Source organism: Pongo abelii, chromosome 3 (genome assembly GCF_028885655.2).
Source record: "Pongo abelii isolate AG06213 chromosome 3, NHGRI_mPonAbe1-v2.0_pri, whole genome shotgun sequence".
Classification (NCBI taxonomy): domain Eukaryota; kingdom Metazoa; phylum Chordata; class Mammalia; order Primates; family Hominidae; genus Pongo; species Pongo abelii.
The window spans coordinates 107,287,043-107,306,003 of NC_071988.2; the positions used below are offsets into that span (position 1 = coordinate 107,287,043).

General features: G+C 36.6%; 1 protein-coding gene across 5 annotated transcripts in view; it reads left to right on the forward strand.

Moving 5' to 3' along the window:
• Positions 1-18,961, forward strand: part of ARHGAP24 (Rho GTPase activating protein 24) — a 514,188-nt gene that overhangs the window by 417,343 nt on the left and 77,884 nt on the right. The gene's annotated exons all lie outside the window — the stretch shown is intronic.

Here is an 18,961-nt window from a genome sequence, read left to right on the forward strand (position 1 = left end):
TATTAAGATGTTCAAATATATTTTTCTCATCGGAATCACTTTACAAAACCTAAGTAGACATATCCACAGGAAAAGACGTATTATCTTGATATTCATCAGGGATTATGCTCTTTTTGAAATTGCTTTATCCTCTTTTTCAAATTGCTTTCTTGAATGACTTCAACATGACACATTTTCTCTTTTTGGTTAGCTCCTCTGCAAATGAATTATTGGCTGATACATAATTACCAGCAAAGGTGCACATATGTGTGAGCATCTGTGTGTATGTGTGTACATATGTGCTTGTCTGCGTATGTGTGCGTGTGTGTGTCTAAGTATTGTACTCACCCAGAATGACCTTGCTTATATTGGGATTAGAAATTGGAAATTTATATGCTTGTTTATTCCCTCATTAGACAGTAGATTACTTATGGATAAGAATTGTGTTTTAATTTTCATTGTATCCATGGCTTTTAATTAGTTGGTGCCTGCCATATAGTATTGTTTAAGATGAACTCATCCCAAAAATGATGCCTTGCTGCTACTCTTCCTGTATTGTGGATCCTCTAATAGTGGAGAGTTACTTGCAAGCAGTGAGCCTGGAAAAAGGTGGCAATATACAGGAAGAGCAAAATAAGGCTCAGAAAAATGGGCAAAAGACAATTCTTTTGGCAACCCTCTCAGAGCTTTGACATCAGCTGGAGGAAACCAACTCAACTTGAAAAAGCTACACTGCAAAAGAGACACTTGAGCTAGGTCTTCAAGCACATGTGCTCATATTCCTCACATGTGCTCATATTCCTCTCCCCATCTACACCACCATTTCAACTTTGGGACTATTTGTCAAAACACTTTTCAACTTCCCCTGCTTTCAGAACATCCTCCCTGATAACACAAGTCAATATTTATTTTCTATTTTCTTAACAGATGATACTCCTTACTTTCTATATCAGAAATGATTTCACCTGACTCTGCTCAGTTCATGTCTTCTTTGCCATCTTCCTCATTTCATGGTTTGTCTCCTTATTAAGATCACAAGGTCCTAGTGGATAGAAAATATATATTATTTCTGTACTCATCACAGTGCCTTGGCAGTCTTGAAAGTAAAAAAATTTAAGAAGGTGTAGCATTAAACTAGTTGTAAGTTATTATGTTTTTCCTTTGCACTAAAGTTGCTAGATATTTAGGCTTCTAGGAATGAGGAGAATGTTGTAATTTAAAAGGTACAGTTATATCATTTATGCAAATTTAACTGTATCAGAGTCCCAGCTGAAAAAGATGACACACTCAACAAAGGGGGCTTCTCTCCAAAGGGATTACTTACTAAAGTGTAATAATAATGGTTCTAATAATAGTGAAGGAGATTTTCCAGTCTAAGAGACAATGGTAGAACTCTGAATAAGAGTTCCCTGTAGAAAAGTCTTATGAAGAGTAGTGAGTTTTGGTCAAAATACAGAGCCAGCCATAGATAATCCCAGAGCAAGGGAGTCAGGGAAGTACATACAGAAGTATCGAGAACTGTTTACCTAACAAAAAGCTTTCTCAGATAATTAAAAAGAAAAAAAAAGAAAGCCTTAATGGAAACAAATTAGTTTTAATGCTCAGGATATTGTAAACCATCAAGGGTCATCCCTACCTGAGTTTCAATATGCTTTAGGTCTAGCTTGTGGACATATTAAAGAACAATAAGTAATGAATGGAGCCAAATAATTCCAATTCACTAAGCATTTAGCCAAGAAATATCTTGGGTTTTACTTAATTCAGCTTAACTGACTATACTTCCAGGTCTTATTTTGAAGTTAAAGGTTTAAGTCTTGCTTCCTTGAGGTATTCTGAGTGGGCTTAGGTTTTTTCATTATCTAAAATACTGAGTTTGCTAACTTTGAGGTGTTTGCAGAGTCTACCATAGAGAAACACAGTGACCTTGATTTAAACTTACTTTCAACTACAAAACCTTCAGTAAATAACTGGATTTATATGGGTTTTCTTTTGTTGTTTTTTTTTTTTTTAATTTGTGGTGTGTGTATGTATGTGTGTAAACATGTTCCTCCCCATCAGATAAGATTAAGAAAGATTGCACATATCTGTTCCCTCTTTGGTGGCTTTCTTACATTATATTTAACAAAATATTCTATCACATCTTATTGGGTAATGAGAATCTTATCCAAGGAATGTTGCCTTTAGTTTAGCAATATGCCTGTTGAATTGTCAATCTGTATTCAGACTTTAGCCAAATTTAGGTTGGTAATTACATATGAATCAGACAAGATGCCCCCAAACAGCGACTGGTTTACCAACTTCTAATACTGCTGCATAAACCCATGGGTGTTCATTAAGTGTTAATTAATGATGGAATGGTAGGTTGAATTGACTTGTGGACTCTGGCTGATTACTCTTTAATATAAAATTATGAAATGCACAGCATCAATCTATCAGCAGGAAAGATCAAATTTTAATTTAGTGAGGGTGTCTAGAAAATTGTAGAGCTATAGGAATTCAAAGAATTAGTTATTTGTACTGATATGAAAGATCATGTTACAGGATCCTTGGGGTGTCGCTTTTCTGGCCTGAAACCTCTGGCCAGCGGCATCTTTGCCTGAGTTTTGCTCAGGCCCGCTGGGCTTTTTCCTCCTACTTGGCCTGGCAGGCTGCATTCGGCTGACACTACTGGCCTGGATCCTACGCCTGCGAAGGGAGAGTCAGGCATGGAGTGTGGGAGTGAGCATGGGGTCCGGCCACTGCATAGTCAGACACACTGGCTGCTGCAGTGGGACCCGCAGCTCCAGGTGCCGGCACAGGCACTGGCTCTCAGCAAGGCTGCGGCTGGACCAGGTGCACTGCAAGCAGCTTCCCTGGCTGGCACCTGGGAACGCAGTGGTGCCCAGAAGCTTGAAACCTCCAGGCACCACAGGACCCCAAAGAGAGAGTCACAGCCCTGGCCTGGGGCACTCCCAAGTCTGAGCTCCCCGAGGGACCACGGTTCTTTTCTCCTCTTTGCCTGCAACGTGGAGAGGTAAGGGGCATGTTTCAGCCCTGTGTTGTAGCTTTTTTAGCTCTGCCATTCAGCAGGTTCCAAGTTCTTGTCCTGTGACCAAGAACTCAGACAAGTGGAGGGAAAGCAAAATGAAGAGGAGCTTTGTTGAGCAATAGAACAGTTCACAATAGACCCACAGCGGGTAGCTCCTTTCCACAGTCAGGGTGTCCCAACGAGTGTTCAGCTCCTAGCAGAGAGGAGAACCTGGAGTGGGAATCTCCTCTCTGTAGACAGGTCGTCCCGTCATGTCTGCAGTTCTCAGCAGAGAGGAGGCCCTGGAGTGTGTTGCTCCTCTCTGCAGCTGTTCGCCCTGCAACTCCTGCTATTAGCAGAGAGAGTAGCTCCTCTCTGCAGGCAGGTCATCCCATCATCTGCTCAGCTCTGGCAGAGCCCAGGGGTTTCATGGGCCTCAGAGGGTTGGAAGTGCACGCAACTGGTCCATGGGCTGCCATGGGCAGCCCAGAAAAGGCTTCACAAGTTCCCACTCCTGTCCCTCGGTGAGACTGGCTACCTGGCCCCCAGCCTTCAGGTCATCCCCGGCCTGAAGGTGGGGCCTCACCCGAGACCCGCCCCCTTCCGTCCAGGAATCTGTCTGCCTCCCACTGCCTTTCATGGTGCCCTGCTCCACCCTGACTTTGCTCTGAGATCGGAGTGGACACTGGCAGGAGGGAGAAGCTAGGCAGCGGGGGCAGGTATTTCCGAGCCTGTGAGGGCAGGAGGGTCTTCCTGGGTCCTCAAGAGTACAGGAATGCCTGAGTCTGCAGCTGCAGCCATCCAAACTGCAGCTGCACCCAGGAGGGCGGGGCTCCTGCCTGCTCCACAGGGCAAGAGGCCTGGGTCTGCAGCCTGGTTTGGGTGGCTGCAGTGAAACCTGGGGAGCTCCCGCCCTAACTCGAATGGGGTGGGGCTCTCACTTGTCCCGGACTCCACTTGTCCCTGGCTCCTGCCGGCTTGTGCAGCTCTGGCAGCGCCTCCCTGCTACAACCTGCATGATGGCAGTGGCAGGCTGTCTGGAGCAGCCACTGGCATCAATAATACATAACCAAAAAAAAATAAAAAATTAAAACAATGAAAAAGTCCTGGCATCTAGACACTCTAGCTTTCCTTTGTTTCTGTTTAATTTTAAAGAGTTTTAATTTAAATCAGTTTTCTCAATTTCATGTAAAAAATGGGTGACTTTTAAAAGTTTTATCGTATTTGCTGATAAGTGGATGCTTTTGAGAACATTGAAGACATTGTGCCTTATTTTGCTAAGGACAGTCACCATTTTTTAAGGTTTGGGAAGTCATTGCAGACTATTTTGAGAGGTGGAAAGGAGTTCCTGAAATGGTTTAAGATTTTTCAGCTTTGTGATGATTCTCTAAATTATTCTCATTTGTTGTAATTTTTAAACGTAAGACTACAACAATATGCTTTTAGCAACCTGCAAATGATTATTGGGAGTCACAGTTTTAAGGAGGAAATTCAGATTTTTATTCACTTACTTAATATTATCTAAAATTAGCATACAAGCATTTGTATTAAGAAGCAGTTACAGGTTAACATTCTTTATAAGAACTTCTATGTCTACAGTCAGTTTGGGAATAACATGTGGCCTTCTGGCCTCCACTCCTTTTGTAGGGTCTTAAAATTACTTGTAATTAGAATGGGTGAGACCCATTACAATTAGGTGAGACCCCCTAATTCTAGAAACAGATTGAAGAATTAACAGGGTGAGCATTATTTTCAACATATGTTGAAGGAAGAGTTTACTTGATGAAAACATAGTTGATTTGAAATATGTTTATATCAAATGAGTTAAGAAAATATCCCCAATAATCCTTAGCTGTGGAAGTGATAATGGTCCTGAAATACCAATATTTTTCTCAATATTAGATTTTGGAACATTATACAAATGTTGTATGTTCTGTCAAGCAGCGTGCCTTTATCTAAATGGTGGAGTTTAAATTCCAGGCCCATAAGACAAATTTCACATCCTGCTCTCCCACACATATACACTGGAGCTCACAAAATCCAGAAAATTCAGACATAAACTGTGGGAGAAAAAGCACAATGGACAGTTAAGTTGTTATGATTGCAAGCCAATTGTAATTGCTTAAGATAAAAAAAATTTAAACCCAAATCAGAGTTTTTCTTATTTTTACACTACTACAATAATCACTAGCTGTCATTTGCTGGGTGGAATAATTTAGTTTTGTGCTATCATAGTATTTTATTTCAAAATATCACTTCTTTTGTGTATACCCAAATGCATTCTCTAAAATTGCTGCTATGTAAAATTGGGTAATTAACATCCATAGCAGTTAACACTAAGATATACTGTATGAAGAAAGTTGTTGCAATTAAATAAAGTTGCCAATAAACTCTTATTCAGTAAATATTAAAACTTGTTTTAAAATAAAAATAGTAAAATTTAACTTTGAAAATGATTTATGAGTTTTAACCACCTTCCTTCCTTATTTTGCCCCCAGGTAGAGTTGTAAAGAAAACTGCTCAATGCTATTTTTTTTTTTTCAATGATTCTTTTCTAGATGTTTTCTATATTTGTAAAGTAACATACTTTGGGGTGAAAGCGATTATATGGACTGTCAAACCTTATTAAAGATCCTGAGAAGAGTGAAAAATTTTTTGCATAGCTTTAAAAAATTATGGATGAGTCTTTAAACTTCATCTCTCCTACATTATCAATTTTTCCCTCTCCAATGAATAATTCCCATGAACATATAAACATTCCTTAATATTTCTCATTTTAAACCTCCTTGTACCACAACTCATCCATCCAGCCATTGCTGCCCCCATTTCTCTACTCCTTAATACATTAAAATGCCTGAAAGATTTGTTTAGACTGGCCTTTTCTGTTTGCTTCCCTCCATAATCTTATGAACACATTCCAGGCAGAATTTCATTTGTGCTGATCTGGTGGATTGAAACAGCTCTTGCAAAGTTGTTCAAAAAACTTCCTCATTCCCTAATCCAGTTATCTACATCTAGTTGCCTAATCTAATGACCTCCATTTTCCCTAATCTAGTAGTCTATATTCACACACTTTTCATCTTATTTGACTTGTCAACAGCATTTGACTTGTTGATCGCCATTTTCATTCAGCCTCTCTTGTTTCTTTTTTTGCCTTACTAAATTTTCTTCACCATAGCTACAGTATTATCTGGGAACCTCATTTAGGTCCCTGTCTTTAAATATCATCTCATTGGTGACTTCCAAATGTATGCCTTTGGTCTAGACCTCTCCCGTAAACTCCAGCCTTTGTTTTATTCACTGCTGTATCCTCAGAACTAGAATGGTAACTGGCATAACAACAGGTATTCAATAAATGTATTGAATAAATGAATGAATGCTCTGCTTTACCTCCTAGGGTTCTTGTAAAAACCAAATGAATCAAAGGCTATAAAAGTAATTTGTAAACTGTAGGTCACCCGGCAACTGTCATCTGATATTATGAGTCTTGCAGATTTGTAATATTAATAAACAATAAAATAAGTAAGATCTGAGGGAATTTTAAAAATGGATTTGAACATTTTAATCCAGATTTCAAAAGTGGCACGTCTCTCTGAATTCAATGTCCTATTTAACTCATCAAACTCTGGACATCAGGGAAAGAGGTATAATGAATCTGTATTCCAATGCAAAGAGAAATACCTTAATGTTTGCTTTGATATAAGTACGGTATCTTTAATGCATGAAGCTCACAAATTTGCCAGACTCAGTCATCTCAACATGAATGACATGTTCCTGCAGAACTAGTTGCAGGGTTAATCATTTACAATGCAAATAGGCAATTAGATAAGTTATATGATCCATAGCTTTAAAGCTTAGTACTTTCTGGCTGAATGGCTGTCAGTGAAGGAATAAGACCTGAATACAAGCTAATAGGATGAGTGTGGTTGAAATACATGAATTCTAAAATTTATAGCCTCTACCTGCTATAGGGAATTATAAGAGTAGTGGTTCTCAAACTTTATGATGCATCGGGATCACCCAGCAGGCATCTTAAAAGCACAGATTGCAGGGTCCCATTGCCAGTTTGATTCAGTTAGTGTGGAATGAGGTCCAAGAATTCCCATTTCTAACAAGTTTCCAGCTACTGCCAAGGTTATTTGCCGTCATCTTAGACATATACACTGAAGTTTTCATCACATTTTAAGTAACCCTGCAATAGAGGGTTTATCACCATGTTTATAGGGAATATAAAGTTCAATATAATTTCACATTTCTTCCCCTATATGAAGAATCTTTGTCCCTTTATCGACTTATTGAGACCTTCTTGTTTTTAACTTTCATGACCATTAGGAATTCCTATACTTCTCACCAATTTTCCTCAGTATTCAAGTCAACCATACCGTTAGGAGACATCCTGATAGAAAATGCCTTTAGTTTTAAGTTCATTTGTAAGTCAACAAACTCCCTGTCTTGCTCCTAAAGAAGTGGTATTCCATTTACTACATGTTGTGGATTATTGCACCAGGATTTGCTTTCTCTTGTAATTCTAGTCTGTATCAGCACTGGTGGAGTAACACTGATCTGAACATAAATACCATCTCTCATAGCAGCCTTCCTCCTATGTCAATCAGATATTTTGAATTTATGAATCTCCCAACCTAAACCAAACTAAATTAGAAGAGGATATAAATTCTAGATACTTTGGCTCTGCCAAGAAAATGTTCCAGCTTTATTTCTTGGAAGATTCTATCAGAAGAATGTAATTACATACTGTGAAGGAAGTAACTAGATTCTGAACCTCTGACAAAAGTGAAAGTCAGAATATACTGTTGGACTTAAATTGTTAACTTCCCAGTGCAATCTGGGAAACAAGTATTCAAAACATAATACATTATATCATTCTTATCTTTGACATGCTCAACACAAATAGCACACTTTTGAAGGAATAAGTCCAAGAAATGTGAAAAATAGTGAAATAAACTTAGCCTATTTGAGATTTTAAAAGTTTCATGAATCACTGAAAAGTAAATGTATCACAATTATACTTTTTTAAAAACGTGACCAAAATAAAAGTCAATATTTACTTAAAAGATAAATCAGTCATCACTTTCTTATTTATTTATTTATACTTTAAGTTATGGGATACGTGTGCGGAATGTGCAGGTTTGTTACATAGGTATACACGTGCCGTGGTGGTTTGCCGCACCCATCAACCTGTCATCTGCATTAGGTATTGTTCTTAATGCTATCCCTCCCCTAGCCCCCCACACCCCAACAAGCCCCAGTATGTGATATTCCCCTCCCTGTATTCATGTGTTCTCATCGTTCAACTCCCACTTATAAGTGAGAACACGTGGTGTTTGATTTTCTGTTCCTGTGTTATTTTGCTGAGAATGATGGTTTCCAACTTCATCTAGGTCCCTGCAAAGCACATGAACTCATCCTTTTTTATGGCTGCATAGTATTCCATGATGTATATGTGCCACATTTTCTTTATCCAGTCTATCATTGATGGGAATTTGGGTTGGTTCCAAGTCTTTTCTATTGTGAACAGTGCTGCAGTAAACATACGTGTGCATGTGTCTTTGTAGCAGAATGATTTATAATCCTTTGGGTATATACCAAGTAATGGGGTTGCTGGGTCAAATGGCATTTCTGGTTCTAGATCCTGGAGGAATCACCACACTGTCTTCCACAATGGTTGAACTAATTTACACTCCCACCAACAGTGTAAAATTGTTCCTATTTCTCTACATCCTCTCCAGCATCTGTTGTTTCCTGAATTTTAATGATCACCATTCTAACTGGCATGAGATGGTATCTATTGTGGTTTTGATTTGCATTTCTCTAATGACCAGTGATGATGAGCTTTTTTTCATATGTTTGTTGGCCGCATAAATGTCTTATTTTGAGAAATGTCTGTTCATGTCCTTCACCCACTTTTTGGTGGGGTTGTTTTTTCTCTTGTTAAGTTTATTTAAGTTCCTTGCAGCTTCTGGATATTAGCCCTTCATCAGATGGATAGATTACAAAAATTTTCTCCCATTCTGTAGGTTGCATGTTCACTCTGATGATAGTTTCTTCTGCTGTGCAGAAACTTTTTAGTTTAATTAGATCCCATTTGTCAATTTTTGCATTTGTTGCCATTGCTTTTGTTGTTTGCTGTTTTGTTGTTTTTGAAGTCTTTGCCCATGCCTATGTCCTGAATGGTATTGCCTAGGTTTTCTTCCAGGGTTTTTATGGTTTTAGGTCTTGCGTTTAAGTCTTTAATCCATCTTGAGTTAATTTTTGTATAAGATGTAAAGAAGGGATCCAGTTTCAGTTTTCTGCATATGGCTAGCCAGTTTTCCCAACACCATTCATTAAATAGGGAATCCTTTGCCCATTTCTTGTTTTTGTCAGGTTTGTCAAAGATCAGATGGTTGTAGATGTGAGGCATTATTTCTGAGGCCTCTGTTCTGTTCCATTGGTCTATATATTTGTTTTGATACCAGTACCATGCTGTGTTGGTTACTGTAGCCTTGTAGTATAGTTTGAAGTCAGGTAGGGTGATGCCTCCAGCTTTGTTCTTGTTGCTTAGGATTGTCTTGGCTATATGAGCTCTTTTATGGCTCCAAATGAAATTTAAAGTAGTTTTTTTTCCAGTTCTGTGAATAAAGTCAATAGTAGTTTGCTGTGGATAGCATTGAATCTATAAATTACTTGGGAAGTGTGGCCATTTTCACAATACTGATTCTTCCTATCCATGAGCATGGAATGTTTTTCCATTTGTTTGTGTCCTGTCTTATTTCCTTGAGCAGTGGTTTGTAGTTCTCCTTGAAGAGGTCCTTCACATCCCTTGTAAGTTGGATTCCTAGGTATTTTATCCTTTTTGTATAAATTGTGAATGGGAGTTCACCCATGATTTGGCTCTCTGTTTGTTTATTATTGATGTATAGGAATGCTTGTGATTTTTTTACATTGATTTTGCATCCTGAGACTTTGCTGAAGTTGCTTATCAGCTTAAGGAGATTTTGGGCTGAGACAATCAGGTTTTCTAAATATACAATCATGTCATCTGCAAACAGAGATAATTTGACTTCCTATCTTCCTATTTGAATGCCCTTTATTTCTTTCTCTGCCCTCTGCCTGATTACCCTAGCCAGAACTTCCAATACTATGTTGAATAGAAGTGGTGAGAGAGAGCATCCTTGTCTTGTGCTGGTTTTCAAAGGGAATGCTTCCAGCTTTTTCCCATTCAGTATGATATTGGCTGTGGGTTTGTCATAAATAGCTCTTATTATTTTGAGATATGTTCCATCAATACCTAGTTTATTGAGAGTTTTTAGCATGAATGAGTGAATTTTATTGAAGGCATGAATTTTATTGAAGGCCTTTTCTGCATCTATTGAGATAATCATGTGGTTTTGTCATTGATTCTATTTATGTGATGGGTTATGTTTATGTTTATTGATTTGCATATGTTGAACCAGCCTTGCATCCCAGGGATGAAGCCAACTTGGTCGTAGTGCATAAGCTTTTTGATGTGCTGCTGGATTTGGTTTGCCGGTATTTTATTGAGGATTTTTGCATCAATGTTCATCAGGGATATTGGCCTGAAATTTTCTTTTTGTGTGTGTGTGTCTCTGCCAGGTTTTGGCATCGGGATGATGCTGCCCTCATAAAATGAGTTAAGGAGGAGTCCCTCTTTTTCTGTTGTTTGGAATAGTTTCAGAAGGAAGGGTACCAGCTCCTCTTTGTACCTGTGGTATAATTTGGCTGTGAATCCTTCTGGTCCTGGGCTTTTTTTGGTTGGTAGGCTATTAATTACTACCTCAATTTCAGAACTCATTATTGGTCTATTCAGGGATTTGACTTCTTTCTGGCTTAGTCTTGGGAGGGTGTGTGTGTCCATACAAATGAATGTTTATTCATTTCTTCTAGATTTTCTAGTTTATTGCATAGAGGTGTTTATAGTATTTTTTGATGGTAGTTTGTATTTCTGTGGCATCAGTGGTGATATCCCTTTTATCATTTTTTATTGTGTCTACTTGATTCTTCTTTCTTTTCTTCTTTGTTAGTCTGGCTAGTGGACTATCTATTTTGTTGATCTTTTCAAAGAAACAACTCCAGGATTCATTGATTTTTTGAAGGGGTTTTCATGTTTCTGTCTCCTTCAGTTCGACTCTGATCTTAGTTATCTCCTGTCTTTTGCTAGCTTTTGAATTTGTTTTCTCTTTCTTCTCTAGTTCTTTTAATTGTGATGTTAGGGTGTCAATTTTAGATGATTCCCACTTTCTTCTGTGGGCATTTAGTGCTATAAATTTCCCTCTAAACACTGCTTTAGCTATGTCCCAGAGATTCTGGTACATTTTGTCTTTGTTCTCATTGGTTTCAAAGAAATTATTTATTTCTGCCTTAATTTCATTATGTGCTCAGTAGCCATTCAGGAGCAGGTTGTTCAGTTTCCATGTAGTTGTGTGGTTTTGAGTGAGTTTCTTAATCCTGAGTTCTAATTTGTTTGCACTGTGTTCTGGGAGACTGTTTTTTATGATTTCTGTTCTTTTGCACTTGCTGAGGAGTGTTTTACTTCCAATTATGTGGTCGATTTTAAAATAAGTGTGATGTGGTGCTGAGAAGAATGTATATTCTGTTGATTTGGGATGGAGAGTTCTGTAGATGTGTATTAAGTTCACCTGGTCCAGAGCTGAGTTCAAGTCCTGAATATCTTTGTTAATTTTCTGTCTTGTTGATCTGTCTAATATTGACAGTGGGGTGTTAAAGTCTCCCACTATTATTGTGTGGCAGTCTAAGTCTCTTTGTGGTCTCTAAAAACTTGCTTTATGAATCTAGGTGCTCCTATATTGGATGCATATATATTTATGATAGTTAGCCCTTCTTGTTGCATTGATCCCTTTACCGTTGTGTAATGCTCTTCTTTGTCTTTTTTGATCTTTGTTGGTTTAAAGTCTGTTTTATTTGAGACTAGGATTGCAACGGCTTCCTTTTGCTTTCCAAATGCTTGTTAAATATTCCTCCATCCCTTTATTTAGAGCCTATATGTGTCTTTGCACGTGAGATGGGCCTCCTGAATACAGCACACCAATGGATCTTGACTCTTTATCCAATTTGCCAGTCTGTGTCTTTTAATTGGGGCATTTATCCCATTTAGATTTAAGGTTAATACTGTTATGTGTGAATTTGATCCTGTCATTATGATGCTAGCTGGTTATTTTGCCCATTAATTGATGTGGTTTCTTCATAGTGTCAATGGTCTTTACAATTTGGTATGTTTTTGCAGTGGCTGGTACCAGTTTTTCCTTTCCATAGTTAGTGCTTCCTTCAGGAGCTCATTTATAGCTACTTTGAACTTAAAAATAAGCTAGCTGCATATTGTAGAATGATTTCTTCTTACAAACAGATTATGACCTAGTAAGGGATATATAGTATGTACTGAGGAAATTAAAATGTAGAATTAATTTTACAACAATTCAAGATAACATTTAGTAATGTGTTTGTTGTGTGGTACTGACTACAAATGAAATGATAATTACTGCCACAGGGACCTTAATTAATTCTGATGTTTTGGTTTACAGATTTTTAAATATTCAAATATGTTATTGTCGAAAAATACATTTTGTCAACTTTTCCATTGGCAAAATGCATTGAAATTTTACCATGCTGATATTTTTGAAATTACCCTTGGGGAAGAAATACTTGTAAGAAAATCACTTAACAAATCATACTAAAACTCTTTAATTTTCAGGTAGTAAAATCTCTATATATGAAAAACTTAAATATAGTATTGAATGTGAGGACAATTTGTTCTCTAGCTTTATTTTGTGAATTATGTGCTATTTTATTATTTTTATTGTTATTTATTAAGAAGTGACAGTATCCATAGACGCCTATAATTTGTTGCTTCTACTGCACATAACTCTGCTTGTTTTTCAAGTATCGGTCACCATAAAAGGGAAGAGATATTTTTCCTCTCAGTAATTTTCCACTGATATGCTTCAGAATTTACTTTTATTCTTGCAATTTATCATTAGAGTTCCACTATGAATAAAGTCCCAGACTAAGTTTGGGGAAAGTAATACTTTAAAAATAAATAAATAAATAAGAGCTTATAGTCATATGAGTGAAAATTATTAACTCTATATTCTAAATGACAATTAAATGACATAAATTTCCAGTATTTTTCTGTAGCCTATAATAAAATGGATAGTAGAATAGTCTAGTTTTCAACTGATTTGTGGTTGGGAATGAGGAAACAATTCACCCTTGAAGCTATTAACAGCATCTGAGTATTCACTGAAATGTCCTCAGTTCTCTACTGTTAACTTGTCTTGGAAACTAACTCAAATGTCTGTGACAGCAGTTTCCTTTGTGCCACTGCAACTTGTTTAAAAATTTAAATGCAAACAATTAATTCACTGCAATATTTAAATAATTATTTATTGGAGATGATGCACATATCTTCTAAGAAAGACATCACTTCTAAGAAACTTTTTGTTTTTTAGTTCACAATTTTATTGACAACTTACATTTATTTTCTTCAAAACAAAAATAGCAAAAGCCTACTTTGGTGACTATTTTTGGAACTTTTCACACAATAAGTACAATAAAATGTTTCTTAGAGTATAATTTTTAGAAAAGCAATGCACATAGGAGCAATCTTTAATGCACGTAATAGTAGCAATCTTTTTGTCACTGAGAAAGTCCTAGTTACCTGATGTACTCTGGACTTTGAGCAACATAGGTCTCGTGTCCCAAATCTTCCATTGAGGACACTCAATGGAATAAATACATGGTAGAGCATCCGGGACAATACATTTATTATAAAATGATACATGGTTAAACATCTGGAAATTATAGAAAAGTACAAAAGGAGAGCAAACAATCTCCCAATCTTAGCAATCAGAGATAGTTATTGTTAAAATTATTGTGTATTTCAGTCTAGTATCTTATTTTTCTAACTTTCCACCTATATACAAATTGAGATAATATATACATAAAATTTATATATTTACTTTTATATAATAAAAACTCATATTAATAAACTTCAAAATCATGTTTTAGTGACTGCATCATAAGGAATATTATCCATATGTCTATAAGCAATGAGCATGTTGGTATCATTTGCTTACTTAGTATACTATTTCCAATATTTCTCTCAAAAAATTAAGAATTATTTTCAAATGTATTTATTAAAGGTATAATTTTTGAAATTATTATTTTGTAATTACTAAAAGTGTCAATGTTTTCATACAGTTAATGGATATTTACATTTCATTTTAGAATTAACTATGCATTTTTTATGTTGATTTCTTTAAACTACCTTTTAATTTTTGATTACACATTTCTTAGTCTATTAAATTCATTAAGCTTTTCTTAATCTAACTTTTAATTTTTGTAAAAGTTGGTCATGTCAAGCATCTATTTAAGAGAATCTATTTTATTTTTAAGAAAGAAAAATTTATGTCAAATCCAAATATATAGAATATCTCAACAAAATGTACAAATACCTTCAATTAGATATAAACAAGTAAAATTGAATGATGTGGCCAACTTAGTTAACAAAATCATAAATGGTTGATGTGTTAATAGTAGCACTAAAGCATTGCTACCAACAAGAGTTAACATCTAAAAGTTGTATACTACTTTCCGACAAGTGTTATTTAGAATGTGAACAAATCTAGTATCATTTAAAGTAGTAGTATTTAAAGATTACAACTGCATCAGATATTTATGTCCATGCAGAAATGAAGAAAGTAGAATGTGTACTTGTTCACGTAACATAAATATAATATGATATAATACACACACATATTGCATTTGGGTTGAAGACTGGGAAACTCTTACCACTCCAGTGATAATTAGATCTCAACATTGCTTTTAAAAATTTCACCTCTTGAAAGAATTTTTTATTCAAAATGGTTAAATAGATCATTAAGTCCCATAAAGGGCTAATGAAGAAAGTGAATCTTGATCCACATGATTGAAAGTCAAAATTCTGAGTTTATTCATTTATCAAATCATATCTTTGGTAAGTTATTTTTAAGCCCCTTCACTTGCAAGGCAGTGCCAGGCTCTTAGAACTGAGGGGTTATGCATTAGCACAGATGGCACTTTCAGTTAGAAATCACCTATTTTTAGTACAGAGTATCTAGTTCATATCTATAGAAATTATATCTATATAATTGTTTAGTTACACCCTTAGTAATAAGTCTATATTTACACAAAGAATCATACAAAAACTTTTTCTAAACCATGCCCCACCCCTTGCTATTAAAATGAGGAATGAAGATCTAGATCCATAGATGAAATTCACAGATGGGATTTTGTATCTGTGATTGGCAGTCTAAATGAGATTCAGAGTCAGACACGCAGCATCATTGGCAGAGATAAAGCATCAAATGAAAAGTCAGGGGATAATGGCCAGTTGTGCATATCATTCTTTTTCCTCTGCTTTCAGGCAGATACACACTGTAGCGGCTGCCACTCACTCTAATTACTAGACCTGGAGTGACACAGCAAGATATTGCTCTCTGAATTGCTAAGCATCCTTCAGGCAAAGACAATAATTACAATATTCTGATTTCAAAAAGATAATATCTTGGGCTCGATACTGTGGTATAAGTGGATCAGAATACAAAATTAATTTTTAGAACTGCACCATGCTAAATGGAGCATCTTTTTATTGTGCCATTTAGTTACTTCTGCCACTTATATGTCATACAGCCATGTATATGCATATTAATATATGGTGTATTTACATGTGCAGTATGTAATTTTAATGTGCATTGGTGTGTATATGTGTATCAAGAAAGATAACACTTTTAGAACATCCCTGTTACTATTGACTAATTGTTCTCAAACACTTATTAGATTTAATATCTCTGGGATCGATTTAATGTAATATGTACTTTTTGCATAGGTAAGTGTGAGAGACAATTAAATGACATATATTTAATATTTACAACATTTCTACTTTTGCCTAACACAGTGCTAGTATTTTTTATGTGATTTATTTTGTTGAATTCTCACAAAAATTGACTAAGTATGTATAATTGTCTCTAAAGCATGTTCAAGATGACTATGTTTCAGACTCCTCCCTTATAACATATACAAAAATCAACTCTAGATGGATTAAAGACTTAAATGTAAAACTCAAAATTATAAAAACCCTGGAAGACAACCTAGGCAATACCATTCAGGACATAGACACAGGCAAAGATTTCATGATGAAAATGCCAAAAGCAATTGCAAGAAAAGCAAATATTGACAAATGGGATCTAATTAAACCAAAGAACTTCTGCATAGCAAAAGAAACTACCAACAGAGTGAACAGACAGCCTACGGAATGGGAGAAAATTTTTGCATGCATCTGACAAAGTTCTAATATCTAGCATCTATGAGGAACTTAAACAAATTCACAAGAAAAAAACAACCCCATTAAAAAGTGGTCAAAGGACATGAACAGACACTTTTCAAAAGAAGACATACATGTGGCAAACAATCATATGAAAAAAAAGCTGAACCTCACTGATCATTAGAGAAATGCAAGTCAAAACCACAATAAGATGCCATCTCACACCAGTCAGAATGGCTATTACTAAAAAGTCAAAAAATAATAACAAATGCTGACAAGGTTGTGGAGAAACAGGAACACTTATACACTCCTGGTGGGAGTATAAATTAGTTCAACCATGTGGAAGACAGTGTGTTAATTCCTCAAAGACCTAAAGACAGAGATACCATCTGACTAAGCAATCCCATTATTGGGTATATACCCAAAGGAATATAAATCATTCTATTATAAAGATACAAGCACACATATGTGCATTTCAACATTATTCACAATAGTGAAGACATGGAATCAACCCAAATGCCCATCAAATGACAGACTGGATAAAGAAAATGTGTTACACGTACACCACAGAAAACTATGTAGCCATTAAAAAAAAGAAGAAGATCATGTTCTTTGCAGGGACATGAATGGAGCTGGAGGCCATTATCCTTAGCAAACTACCACAGGAACAGAAAACCAAATACTGCATGATCTCACTTACAAGTGGCAGCTAAATAATGAGAACACATGGGCATATAGAGGGGAACAACACACTGACTGGGCCTATCAGAGGGTGGAGGGTGGAAGGAGGGAGAAAATCAGGAAAAATAATGAGTACTAGGCTTAATACCTGGGCGATGAAATAATCTTTACAACAAATCCCCATGACACAAGTTTATCTGTGTAACAAACCTGAACATGTATCCCTGAACTTAAAATAAAAGTTTTTTTAAAAAAAAAGATCACTGAGTTTCCAGAAGTTAAATAACTCCCTGGAAGCCAAACAGCTAATGTAAGATAAAACTGTGACTCTAGCTGGATTTTCTTTGACTTCGAAATCTATGCTTTTTCAGATACAAGTTGTTTAAAGCAGGGGACCACAACCTCTGGGCCCCACAGCAGGAGGTAAGCCAGGGGCAAGTGAGCATTACTGCCTGAGTTCCCCCTCCTGTCAGATCAGTGGCAGCATTAGATTCTCACAGGAGCGAACCCTACTGTGAACTGCGCCTGAGAGGGATCTAGGCTGCCCGCTCTTTATGAGAGTCGAACTAACGCCCGATGATCTAAGGTGGAACAGTTTCATTCCGAAACCATCCCCCCCACCACCCCATTTGTGGAAACAATGTCTTCCACAAAACTGGGTCCCTGGTACCAAAAAGGTTGGGGATCACTGGTGATCGACCTAGAGTGGAACTAGACATGTAAAAGAATCACTGTTTCCCTAGTAGTGAGATGTTCGCTGTAACAAGAGTAGGCTAGTTTTATTTATTCAAAAGATTTGTCAACATATGGAAACCTATTTGATATAGTTTTTTGAGCCCTTCTTCTGTTCCCATTTAGTTGTATTAAAATGTAATGCATCAATACTGGTTGTTCAACTGGTTGGCTTAAAGTTATTGCACTTTTCTGACTTTTCACCTGTTCCAAAAATTTATATCAATGCTAGAATAGTTGTCCTTCTCAACCTAGAGCATTCATATAGAATTTAGAGGTCACTAAACTCTAATGCCTGTAACTTTCAGAACTATGTGTGAACCAGATTGAGTGTGAAATAATAGTGAGTGTGGTGCCTGTTGTAAACTGGAGCCTGCAAACTCCTTATGAAAGTGTTTAGATCCACCTACAAACAAACAAACATCTTAACCAAACAAAACACTCAGATATGAATTAATTCAACCCAAGGGATCAAGTATACAACACTGCATGAAAATTAAATGTTGATAGATATTTGAGTACCTTAGAAGTTAGTATAATATTAACATATTATCAGGATCCAGTTAAATACTATTCTATTTTTTAAATTATTCCTTCTGTGAGCAACACTATTTTCAAAGACGGTGAAGGGGTGCAGGCTTTGATACTTGTCTTCAGAAATACTCCTTTAAACATAAAAGGTATAACGAAACCATGCCTCAAGACCTGTTTCAAGGTCAAATATGATTATCCCTGTTTTGTAAGTGGGAAAATTACTCACTAGGGAAACTTAAATGCGCTATAAAAGACTTCTAAGAAATTAAATTACATGCTTTGGAAGTCTAGCACTTCAAAGTTGATATTAGAGATTATAAAGGTTTTAAAGTTCATGAGTTGTTCTTTGGGGAAAAATACTAGAGAAACCATCAAGGTTTTGCACAGAGGCACTGCCAGAGTTTCCTAAAGCTCACCCTCAGGTGCAAGAGCCATCAGGGTGTTGATCTGGCCTTTGTGGCTGTCCAGGCATGTCTTCTTCTTCCCTGCCTCCTCTTTGTTTGCCCTCCTGAAGTTGTGATCTCGGGGGATGAGGTTCCTCTTCCAGCACAGAGGCATAGAGAAGAACCTCTGGATCAAAGGCATTGCATGTGGCTCTTTACTCTTTCTTGTAACTCCCATATCCAGTCATGATGTCCTGGTGGCCTCTGTGTGTGTGCACTATGCAGTGCTCAGACTGTTCCACGCTTGCT